Source organism: Theropithecus gelada, chromosome 11 (genome assembly GCF_003255815.1).
Source record: "Theropithecus gelada isolate Dixy chromosome 11, Tgel_1.0, whole genome shotgun sequence".
Taxonomy (NCBI): Eukaryota; Metazoa; Chordata; class Mammalia; order Primates; family Cercopithecidae; genus Theropithecus; species Theropithecus gelada.
Window position 1 is genome coordinate 30,337,839 of NC_037679.1, and position 13,538 is coordinate 30,351,376.

The following is a 13,538-nucleotide window of genomic DNA, read 5'->3' on the forward strand; positions in this document are numbered from 1 at the left end:
CCAAGAGGCCTGCCCATGAACCCTGCAGGAAACCTCACCTAAAGATATCTCCCACTAAGTGATATATGTCCTTCAAACACCCATGGGTGGCACCCTGTGCATCTTCATTGCAACTCATGCAAAGTCCCATAGAGAGCCCACAAATATCAACAGCGGGGGCAGATCTTAGCCACCAGCTTGACTTTGCTAGTTTTGGAGAAAGAATACAACTTCAGGGCACTGACCTAAGGAATGCCTCAGGGCACTGCCCTAGGGAAAACAAGAGGCTCTCAGCACCAAGTCTGGCCTTACAGGATTAAGAGAAGGCATACAATCCTAAGACATATCCCTTAAGATGGAACAAGAGAAATGGAGTGAGTGCATCAATAGAAGTCTGGGAGATCACTGGAATCTCAGGCCAAGTTCACTGCGGAAGATCTTTCTATCCAGAAGTCAGTCAGTAAAGACAGGAAACGGTGATTGCTTCTTCAAATGTTAGGACAGCAAGGCAAGGCTTCAAGGAACACAAAGAATTAAGAAAATACAGCCCCATCAAAGAAATAAAGTCAAACTCCAGTGGCTATCTCCAAAGAAATAAAGACTCTGAACTTCCTGACAAAGAATTAAAAAAAAAAAAAAAAGTCTTAAAAAAGCTCAGTGAGCTACAATGAAACAATGTTGTGGAAACAATACAATAACAAAACGGGAAGTTAAACAAAGAGATAGAAACCATTTAAAAAAAAAAAAACAGAAATTCTGGAGGTGAAGAATATGTCTGAAATAAAAAATTCAATAGAAAGCTTCAACAACAGACTCAATCCAACAGAAGAAATAATAGGAAACTCAAAGCAAATTATTTGAAATTATCCAGTTAGGGAAACAAAAAGAAAAAAGAATGGAAAAGAATGAAGAAAGCTTATGGGACATGTAAGATACCATCAAGCAAACCAACCTACACATCATGGAATTCCAGAGGAACAGGGAAAGGAAAAGAGGCAGAAATCTTATTTGAAGAAATAAGGACAGAAAATTTCCAAGCCCGAAGAGGGAAATGAACATCTACATCCAAGAGGCCTAAAGAATTCTCAATAGGTTGAGCATAAAGAGGTCTTCACAGAGACACATTACAATTAAATTGTCAAAAGTCAAAGATAAAGAGAGAATTTGGAAAGAAGCAAGAAAAAAGTGACTTGTCACATACAAGGGAACTCACATAAGACTGTCAGCAGATTTCTCAAGAGAAACCTTGAAGGCCAGGAGAAAGTGGGTAGATACCTTCAAAGTGAAAACAAAACAAAACAAAATCCCTGCTAACTAAGAATAATAAACCCAGCAAATCTATCCTCCAGAAACGGAGAGATAAAGTTTCCCAGACAAACGAACGCTGGCAAAGTTCATCACCACCAGATCCGCCTTATAGAAAATGCTAAAGGGAATCCTTCAAGTTGAAACAAAGGAATGCTAACAACATGAAAGCATATGAAGGTATGAAAATTACCACCATAGGTAAATATGTGGTTAAATTCAGAATACTCTGATACTGAAATGGTGGTGTGAAAATCACTGTTAGCGGGCAGGGCACAGTGACTCACGCCCGTAATCCCAGCACTCTGGGAGTCTAAGGTGGGTGGATCACGAGGTCAGGAGATCGAGACTATCCTGGATAACACGGTGAAACCCCATCTCTACTAAAAATACAAAAAAAAAATTAGCCTGGTATGGTGGCGGGTGCCTGTAGTCCCAGCTACTTGGGAGGCTGAGGCAGGAGAATGGCATGAACCCGGGAGGTGGAGCTTGCAGTGAACCGAGATCATGCCACTGCACTCCAGCCTGGGCAACAGAGCAAGACTCCATCTCAAAAAAAAAAAAAAAAGAAAGAAAAGAAAATCACTGTTAGCTCTACTGCAAAAGTTTAAAGTCATAAATATTAAAATAACTATAGGTAGAATAATTTGTTAATGAGTGCATAATATAAAAAGATGTAAGTTGTGACAGCAATAATATAACATGCAAAGGAGGGAATAAACATGTAGAATTTTTGTATGTAATCAAAATTAAATTGATATCAGCTTCAAATAGATTACTGTAACTATAAGATGTTTTATGTAAGCCTTGTGGTACTTACAAAGAAACAAAAACCTGTAAGAGATACATGAAGGATTAAAAGAAAGGAATAAAAGCTACCACTACAAAAAAAAGTAAACTCACAAAGATAGACAGCAAGAGAAGAGGAAAAGAAAAAAAGAACTATAAAACTACCAGAAAACAATTTTTTTTAAATAGCAACAATAAGTCCTCTCTAGCAATAATTACTTTAAGGTTAAATTGACCAATCTAAAGAAATAGAGTAACTGAATAGGTTAACATTTTTTAAAATATCAAACTATATGCTGCCTTAAAAAAAGGCTCACTTTAGTTTTAAGGACACCATATGCTGAAATGAAGAGATTAAAATGTATATTCCTTGCAAATGGTAACCAAAAGAGAGCGGGGGTAGCTATACTTACATTAGACAAAATAGACCTGAAATCAAAAGCTGTCACAAGAGACAAATAATAGTCATTATATAATGATAAAGAAATCAATTCATCAAGAGGTATAGCATTGTAAATATATATATACACACACACACACACACACACACACATATACCACGAACATCAGGGCACATAAATATATAAAGCAAACACTGGCAGATCTGAAGAGAGAAATAGACAGCAATACAATAATTGTATATAGGACATCGATAAGCCACTTTCAACCACAGATGCATCATCGAGACAAAAAAATCAATAGAGAAACATTGGACATAAGCTACATTTTAGGCCAAATGGAGCTGACATATACATAAGAATATTCTATCCAACAGCAACAGAATACACATTATTTTCAAGTGCACATGAAATATTTTCCAGAATAGGCCATACATTAGGCCAAAAAATAAGTGTTATCAAATTTAAGAACACTGAAATCATATCAATCATATCAAGTATCTTTTCTGACCACACAGATATGAAATTAGAAATCAAAAACAGGAGAAAATTTGGAAATATTACAAATATGTGGAAACTAAGCAACAGACTCCTGAACAACAAATGGGTCAAAGAAGAAATAAAAAAGAGAAACAAAAAAAAAATATTGAAGCAAAGGAAAATGGAAATGCAACCTACCAAAATGTATGGGAGGTAGCAAAAGCAGTTCTAAGAGGAAAGTTTATAGTGATAAACTTCTCCCTTAAAAAAAAAAAAGTAATATAAAAAGACTTTACTTCTCAAGGACCCAGAAAGAGAACAAACTAAGACCAAAGTTAGCAGAAAGAAGCAAATAAAGCAGAAAAAAAAAAAATACAAACTAGAAACACAATAGAAAAAAATCAGTGAAAGTAAGAGTTAACTGATAGAAAAGATAAAATTGACACACCTTTAGCCAAATTGAAAAAAAGAGAAAAATCAAATACATAAAATTGCAAGTAAAACAGAAGACATTACAATTGATATCACAGAAATAAAAGACTCATAAGAGACTACTATGAACAATTAAATGCCAACAAGGTGGATAATTAGAAGAAAGCACAGGCAATGAAAGCAAAGATAAACAAGTGAGATTACATCAAACTAAAAAGCTTCTGCACAGCAAAAGAAATGGCAAAAGGAAAAAGCTATCTATGAAGGGGGAGATATTTGCAAGCCATACATCTGAGAAGGAGTTAATATCCAAAATATATAAGGAACTCCTTCAACTCCATAGCAGAAAACCAAACAACCCAATTTTTATAATTCACAAAGGACCTGAATAAACATTTCTCCAAAAAAGACATACAAATGGGCAATAAGTATATGAAAAGATGCTCAACATCACTAAGCATCAAGGAAATGCAAATCAAAACCACAGTAAGATATCATCTCACACCTGTTAGGATGGCTACTGTCAAAAACATAAAACAACAAGTGTTAGGAAAGATGTGGAAAAAAAGGAAATCCTTGTACACTGTTGGTGAGAATGTAAGTTGGTACAGACATTATGGAAAATAGGATGGGTGTTACTCAAAAAGTTAAAGTATTACTACATGATTTAGCAACCCCATTTTTGAGTGTTATATCCAGAGAAATCAAAATCAAGATCCCAATGAGATATGTGCACTCTCATGTTCATTACTGCATTATTCACAATAGCAAAGAAACGGAAACATATTTTAGATTTCACATGTATGTGAAAAAGTACAGTATTTATCTTTTTGGTCTGGCTTATGTCACTTAATATAATTCCCTATAGGTCCATCCATGTTGTCACAAAGCCAGGATTTCCTTCTTTTCTAAGGTTAATATTTTGTTGTATATATATCCCATATTCCGCCACTATTCTGAAATAGAATCATAGAAGCAGAGTGTAGAATGGTCATTGTGTGGGACTTGGGGGTGAGGGAAATAGGGACGTAATGGTTAAAAGATACAAAGTTTCAGTTACGCATGATTAGTTGTGGAAATCTATACAACACAGTGGCTATATATCTAACAATATTGTATTGTATTGTATACTTAAAATTTGCTAAGATAATAAATCTTATGGTGAGTGTTTTTACCAAAATGAAGAACGAAAACAATAGTAATAATAAAGGGAGTGGAAGAAACTTTGGGAAATAATATTAATGTCTATGCTTAAGGCCTTGATGATAGTGATGCTGTCACAAGTGTATACTCATCCCCAAATTCATGAACTACGCATTAAACATATATAACAGCTTTTTGTATGTCAATCATCCCTCAAAAAATAAATTCAAAGTATTATAATAAAATAAAATAATAACAAAAAATAAAGTAAAATAAAGCTTCCTGAGACCAGAAAATTTTCTCTGAGGGGCTAGATCCGGATGAAAAAAAGAAAAACTTTACTTTCATATGTATAGCTTTAACTATTTTCATGTACATACATTATTTTTAGAATAGCAAATTCTAGATGCACATACAAAGAAGAAACAGTAGACCAGGCTGCTTAGATAAAGGAGGTGCAAAAATAGCAACTACGTAGCAATGATGACCAAAAAAGAGCAAAAATCTTCAGAAAGCAGAAGCTCTTTTCCCAGAAAAGATCATTGAGATCAAGTAACAGGTTCTACCTGTGGAAAGACTTTAAATGAAACCAAATAAGCAATCTTTGAATATTTTAGTTATATTTCTGGGCAAAGGAAAGGTTTTGGGTAGACAATTTTGTGATTTCCTTAGAAACTCCAGGATACAGTATTCTTCTGAGTATTAACCTGATACCCCTCATGTTTAATAACATCTATCTAAAGATCTGTTTCTAAATTTTTCTAGCATATTGATGGATGTCACATGAACACACATGCAGATAATATGCTGTATTTGTGATGCCAATTTTCTTTCATGAAGCTTAAATTACCTCACGAACATCACTTTAGTCCAATTTCTTATTCAAAAATTATACTTGGCCACGATATATTCTCTTTTTTTATGATTTTCTCTTTCTCTTTTTTCTCTCCTCATCCCCTTTTGGGCTTTAAATACTCTTAGAAGTGGTAAAACAACAAATCTTGATTCTTTTGAAAAGGTCAAAATTTCCTAAGTAAAATCTATTATACCATTTATTGCCAAAATCAGAGAAGCCAATTAAATTGCAATTTTACTCTTGGCTTTAAGATAACAAAAACCATAGCCAAGATTATATTTCAGCAATCTAAATTAATTTAGCTTTCAATGGTTGTTCAAAAGGAAAGTAAAAAGGATAATATTGATGACTTTACTGTGTTATCTTTCTAATTCACATCAGGTTACAATTGTTTTGTTTTTATATCAGTAACAAGGAGAAGTTTTTGTAGCATAATTCATGTTTATAGTTATTTGTCTTTCTTTTTTAAAATTTCATAGACAAAAGGCAAGACTGATAATAGGAATACTGAAAAATTATATAACCAAAGACTTTGTGTCATAAGACATATCTACTTTATCTCCAAAGACATAAAGGAGTTACATGGAAAGCTTGCTCTCCACCTTATATTTGTTATGAAGGTATCTTAGGACTGCACTTGACTACATAGAGGCTCAGAATAACAATGACAAGTATAATAATAGATAGCTTTAATTGAGAACCTACTATATGCCAGGCACTGTGCTAAGCACTTTACATTCATACTCATCAGTCCTCACAATCATCCTACATTACACAAGAAGTATTATTCCCCGATTGATATACAAATAAATTGAAACTTAGAGAAATTTTGTAACTTACCCAAAGTTTCCTAATTAGTATATTGCAAAGACAGGACTTAAATCTGTATCTGCTTCACATCAAAGCCCAAGTCTTAACCCCTTTTCTAAATATAAATAGCATATGAATGGCAAACTATGAATAGGAGAAGAGTGACTCTTACAATTGTTTATCATCTATTATGTAGAATGGTCAGTTTTCTCTGAACCCAAGACATACAACATAAGTTATTTTAAGGAATATTTATTGTATTCCTTCAAGACAGTACACTTGGAGGTGCTAACAGAGACTATGAAGAGGACAGGTAAAGCAGCCAATCTGAATAGAGTTTGCAGTCAGTGAGGGAGAAAGCCATTCTAACACAGGTAGAATTAAATAAATGGAGAAAGAAGCATGAGTTCTCGGAATGCAAAGGCTTCACAGTAGACATTTAAGCTAGATCTAATATGGCGAATGGTCACAGAGATGCAAATCAAAACCACAATGAGATACCATCTCACACCAGACAGAATGGCTATTAAAAAGTCAAAAAGCAACAGATGTTGGAAAGGTTGCAGAGAAAAGGAATGCTTATTCACTGTTGGGGTGTGAGGGGAATGTAAATTATTTTAACCCCCATAGAAAGAAGTTTGAAGATTTCACAAAGAACTAAAAGTAAAACCGTCATTCGACCCAACAATCCCATTTACTGGGTATATACCCAAAGGAAAATAAATCATTCTACCATGTCGGAAGCAGGCCCCCCAAATTCTGGCCATAAACTGGCCCCAGGACTGGCCATAAACAAAACCTCTGCAGCACTGTAACATGTTCATAATGGCCCTAACGTCCGCACTGGACCGCACTGGAAGGTTGTGGGTTTATGGGAATGAGGGCAAGGAATACCCGGCCCACCCAGGGCAGAAAACCCCTTAAAGGCATTCTTAAGCCACAAACAATAGCATAAGCGATTTATGCCTTAAGGGTATGTTCCTATTGCAGTTAACTAGCCCAACCTATTCCTTTAATTTGGCCCATCCTTTTGCTTCCCATAAGGGATACTTTTAGTTAATTTAATATCTATAGAAACAATGCTAATGACTGGTTTGCTGTTAAGAAATAAGTGGGTAAATCTCTGTTCGGGGCTTTCAGCTTTGAAGGCTGTGAGACCCCTGATTTCCCACTTCACACCTCTATATTTCTGTGTGTGTGTCTTTAACTCCTCTAGTGCCGCTGGGTTAGGGTCTCCCTGACCGAGCTGGTCTCGGCAAGTGGCATCCATTCGTGGGGGCTCAAATCCAGGTCAAAGGGTCCCCGGAGCGACAGTTGGAACAGAAAACTAGCTGGAGGACACCCAAGTACTCTTAAAGCAATCCCCCTGGTGAGTAAGAAGGGGAGCTCGGAAGCATCAGGGTAACAATGGGACAGGTATGGGGTCTGGTTCGTTTCACCTTGGAACTTTTTCACACTGATAATGAGGAGGAACAAGAGTATAGTGAAGTAACAGAAGAGGTTACAGAGCATGTTTATTTGCCAGTTAAAGCTAAAGTGGCAAAGGAAGGAGAGGTTCATCCCTACCCTTTTGCACCCCCTCCTTATTATTTTGAAGAAAATGACCCCCCAGATCTTTCTTTTCCGGAGGATCTTTTCCGGAGGACACTGGGCGAAAAGTAGTTGCCCCAGTGACTGTTTGAGCAGCCCCTCGAGCGACGGCTCTATTTTATTCAGGCAGGCATTCGGTAAGCTAGACAAGAGGGTGATATAGAGGCTTGGCAGTTGCCTGTTAGAATACACCCCCCAGATCAAGAGGAAAATATTATAACTACATTTGAGCCTTTTCCTTTTAAATTACTCAAAGAATTAAAACAAGCAATAAGCCAGTATGGACCAGGTTCTCCTTTTGAAATGGGACTGCTAAAGAATGTTACCGTTTACAGTCTGATGATTCCTACTGACTGGGACGCTTTTACTCGAGCTTGTCTAACTCCTGCTCAGTTCTTACAATTTAAAACTTGGTGGGCAGATGAAGCTTCCATTCAGGCTGCTCGCAATGCCCAGGCCCAACCTCAAATTAATATAACTGCCCAACTTTTGGGGGTTGGCAGCTGGGTTGGTTTAGATGCACAACTTGTCATGCAGGATGATGCCATAGAACAGCCTAGAGGAGTGTGCATTAGAGCTTGGGAAAAAATCACTTCAGGTGGAGAACAATACCCTTCCTTTAGAGCTATAAAACAGGGACCCAGAGAACCATACATTGATTTTATAGCTCAGTTACAGGAGTCTCTTAAAAAGATGATTGCAGATTCGGCTGCTCAGGATATAGTGCTTCAGTTATTAGCTTTTGACAATGCTAATCCCGATTGCCAGGCTGCTCTGTGACCTATCAGAGGGAAAGCACATTTAGTTGATTATATCAAGGCCTGTGATGGTATCGGAGGTAATCTGCATAAAGCTACCTTGTTGACACAGGCAATGGCAGGACTGAGAGTGGATAAAGGAAATACTCCATTTCCTGGAGTTGGTTTAACTGTGGGAAGCATGGTCATACTAAAAAAGAATATAAAAAAAATCAGTGAGTCAGGCCGCCAGACAGGGGAAAAAAGAAAACTGTTGAACCTGAAATGTCCAAAATGTAAAAAAGGAAAACACTGGGCTAGTCAGTATCACTCTAAATTTGATAAAGAAGGGAACCTGATTTCAGGAAATGCCATGAGGGGCCTGTCCCAGGCCCCCTTCTAAACCGGGGCATTTTCAGCTCAGGCCATTCCCTCACCCCTGAACAATGTCTGTCCCCTGCCACAGCCAGTAGTGCCACAGTAGATTTACGCTGCACAAAAGCTGTGAACCTTCTGCCTGGGGAACCCCCACAAAAGGTCCCAACAGGAGTATGTGGACCCGTGCCAGTGGGGACAATAGGATTACTTTTAGGAAGGCCTAGTTTAAGTTTAAAAGGCATACAAATACATACAGGAGTCATTGATTCAGATTACAATGGGGAAATTCAAACTGTTATATTTACCTCTGTTCCCTGGAAAGCAGAGCCAGGAGAGCACATAGCACAGCTCCTGATTGTGCCGTATGTGGGAATGGGAAAAAGTGAAATTAAACAAACAGGAGGATTGGGAAGCACAAACAAATAAGGCAAAGCAGCTTACTGGGTAAATGAAATTACTGATAAACATCCTACCTGTGAAATATCTATTCAAGGAAAGAAATTTAAAGGTTTGGTAGATACAGGAGTGGACATTTCAATCATTTCTCTACAGCACTGGCCGTCCACGTGGCCAATTCAACCCGCTCAATTTAGCATAGTCGGAGTTGGTAAAGCCACTGAAGTATATCAAAGTAGTTATATTTTGCATTGTGAGGGGCCCAACGGATAACCTGGGACTATTCAACCAATTATAACTTCTGTACCTATAAATTTATGGGGAAGAGATTTATTATAACAATGGGGAGCACAAGTTCTAATTCCAGAATAATTATATAGCCCTCAAAGTCAACATACAATGCATGAAAAGGAGTATGTCCCTGGTATGGGACTAGAAAATATTTGCAAGGTTTGAAAGAAACCGCTTCAAGCAGAAAAACAAAGTTCCTGCCAAAGATTAGGAAATAATTTTTGATGGTGGCCATTGTTAAGCTTCCAGAACCTATACCTTTAAAATGGTTAACAGATAAACCAATTTGGATAGAACAATGGCCTCTAGGTAAAGAAAAACTGGAGGCTTTAGAGAAATTAGTTGCTGAACAATTAGAAAATGAACACATAGCTCCAACATTTTCCCCTTGGAATTCTCCAGTTTTCGTAATTAAGAAAAAATCAGGTAAATGGAGAATGTTAACTGACTTAAGAGCCATCAATTCAGTTATACAACTTATGGGAGCATTACAGCCAGGATTGCCTTCTCCTGCTATAATTCCAAAAAATTGGCCTTTAATAGTCATAGATTTAAAAGACTGTTTATCTACTATCCCTGTAGCTGAGCAAGACTGTGAAAGGTTTGCATTTACAATTCCTGCAACAAACAACCTGCAGCCTGCTAAGCGTTTTCATTGTTTCACAGATGGGTCTAGTAATGGTAAAGCTTCTTATTCTGGCTCAAAAAGTAAAGTTTTCCAGACGCCCTATACTTCAGCTCAAAAAGCGGAGCTTGTAGCTGTAATTGAGGTATTGACTGCTTTTGATATGCCTATTAATGGGATTTCTGATTCTTCATACGTGGTTCATTCCACACAGTAAATTGAAAATGCTCGGTTACAATTTTATACAGATGACTTTATTTACCCAATTGCAAACAGCAGTTAGAAGTCGAATGCATCCTTTTTACATCACTCACATTAGAGTTCATACACCTCTTCCAGGACCTTTGACTGAAGGGAATCAAATGGCTGATCACCTAGTTGCTAATGCAATATCTAATGCTAGACACTTTCACAATTTAACCCATGTTAATGCCTCTGGTCTCAAACACAGATACAGCATTACCTGGAAAGAAGCTAAAGCTATTATCCAGCAATACCCAACTTGCCAAATGGTACATTCCTCATCTTTTACAGGAGGAGTTAATCCTCAAAGATTGGAGCCTAACTGTCTTTGGCAAATGGATGTCACATATGTTCCCTCGTTTAGGAGACCAGCTTATGTACATGTATGTGTGGATACCTTTTGCAGTGTTTTGTGGTGATGGGCATTCCAGCTTCTATTAAAACAGATAATGCCCCAGGCTATACTAGCCAAGCTCTAGCTACGTTTTTGTCTATGTATAATATTAAACACATTACTCATATCCCATACAATTCTCAAGGACAAGCCCTAGTGGAAAGAATGAATCTCTCCCTGAAACAGCAGTTGCAAAAGCAGAAGGGAGACAGAGAATATGGCACCCCACAGATACAACTGAATCTAGCATTTTCAACTTTAAAGTTTTTGAGCCTGCCCAAAGGCCAGATGTTATCAGCAGCTGAACAGCATCTACAGAAACCAGCTGCAAAGACAAAAACAGAACAACTGCTTTGGTGGAGAAATCCGATAACAAAAAGTTGGGAAATAGATAAAATAATAACTTGGGGTAGAGGTTATGCTTGTGTTTCTCCAGGCCAAAATCAACAGCCGATTTGGATATCATCAAGATACCTGAAACCTTATCATGAGCCAGATGCCGAGGAAGAGACTCTGAGAGGATCCCGAGGACACCCCGCCCCGCTGGTTGCAGCCATGTCGAGACTGATGCTGAGGAGGACCCCAACTGTCGCGAGCAACACCCGTCGAACACGGCCACCCACCTGGGGACAGATCAAGAAGTTGTCACAGATGGCGGAAGAAAACCAGAGGAAAGCGGGACAACCAGTCACAATGAATAATTTAATGGTAGCTATGATAGCGGTTATCACCACTGCCGTGAGTATTCCTTCAATAAGGGCTGGTAATAATGCCTGGATGCAATCACTCTGACACATTTACACATGCTTTCTGATCTCAGTATTTACCGTAATAAATCTGCTCCTATAATTGAGGCATACCACCCTCAAAAACCTATTTGTAAACAGGATTGGACCCAGTTAGAAAAAATGAACATACTTGTTTAGGAAGATTGCTTTGCAGAACAGGCAGAGGTGCTGTGCAACAATTCCTATGGAATCATTATTATTTGGTCCCCTAAGGGGATGTTTAGCTTGAATTGCACCTCTCAGTCTGCATGCCATGGCCACACTATGTTCAGCTGATCTGAACAAAATGGTCAGATGGTAGAAATGATAAGAAGTACGGCAAAAGTTCCTATTATCTGGAACCATGGCAGTATAGTGGCACCTCAACCTCAAATGATATGGCCTGCTCTAGGAGCTGAACATAAGAATTTAAAATTAAAAGAACAAATATTTAAAGTATCCCAGGCACACCTGACCTCAATGCCAGGAACTGAAGTGCTTAAAGGAGCGGCAGACAAATTAACAGTTGGTAACCCATTAAAATGGATAAAAACACTTGGAAGCTCTGTGATTTCAATGATGATTGTGCTTTTAATCTATGTTGCTTGTCTAGTATAGTCTGCAAATGCGAATCCTGACTCCTGTGAGAAGCAGCTCACCGTGACAAAGCTGCCTTTGCTTTTATCAATTTGCAAATCAGAGAAGGGGGACATGTTGGGAGCAGGTCCCCCCAAAATCTGGCCACAAACTGGCCCCAAGACTGGCCATAAACAAAATCTCTGCAGCACCATAACATATTCATAATGACCCTAATGCCCACACTGGAAGATTGTGGGTTTACGGGAATGAGGGCAAGGAATACCCGGCCTGCCCAGGGCGGAAAACCGCTTAAAGGCATTCTTAAGCCACAAACAACAGTGTGAGCAATTAATGCCTTAAGGGCATGTTCCTGCTGCAGTTAACTAGCCCAACCAACTCCTTAATTTGGCCCATCCCTTCGTTTCTCGTAAGGGATACTTTTAGTTAATTTAATATCTATAGAAACAATGCTAATGACTGGTTTGCTGTTAAGAAATATGTGGGTAAATCCCTGTTTGGGGCTCTCAGCTCTGAAGGCTGTGGGACCCCTGATTTCCCACTTTACACCTCTATATTTCTGTGTATGTGTCTTTAATTCCTCTAGCCCTGCTAAGTTAGGGTCCAGCGACCGAGCTGGTCTTGGCACTACCAAAAAGACACACACATTTGTATGTTTATCACAGCAATATTCACAATACCAAAGACATGGAATTAACCTAGGTGCCTATCAGTGGTGGATTGGATAAAGAAAATGTGGTACAGATACACCATGGAATACTACACAGCCATAAAAAAGAATGAAATTGTGGTCTTTGCAGCAACATGGGTGCAGTTGGAGACCATTATCCTAAGAAAATTAATGTAAAACACAGAAAACCAAACATCACATGTCCTCAGTTATAAGTGGGAGCTAAACATTGGGTACACATGGACATAAAGATGGGAACACTAGACACTGATGACTACCAGAGAAGGGAGAGAGAGAGGTGGGCAAAGGCTGAAAAACTACCTATTGGGTACTATGTTTACTATTTGGGTGACAAGATTAATAGACTCCAAACCCCAGTGTGTAAAGACTTCCTCATTTGCATTGCCCTTCCTCTTAAGTAAAATATTATTAACACATAAATAAATAAATAAAATGGCGAATGGGATTTCTTAATGGGAATAATCGAGAAAAGGAACACAGGCTTACAGCAGAGCATGATTAAGGGCACAGAGAAGAGGCCCAGGGAGTGTCCAACGGGAACAAACAGTCTAACAGGGCTGGCTGTGTCAAGACTGTAGAGGCAAAGGAAACTAGAAAGATATCTGGGGGCCAGATTTCAGCAGAACTTCTAGGCCTT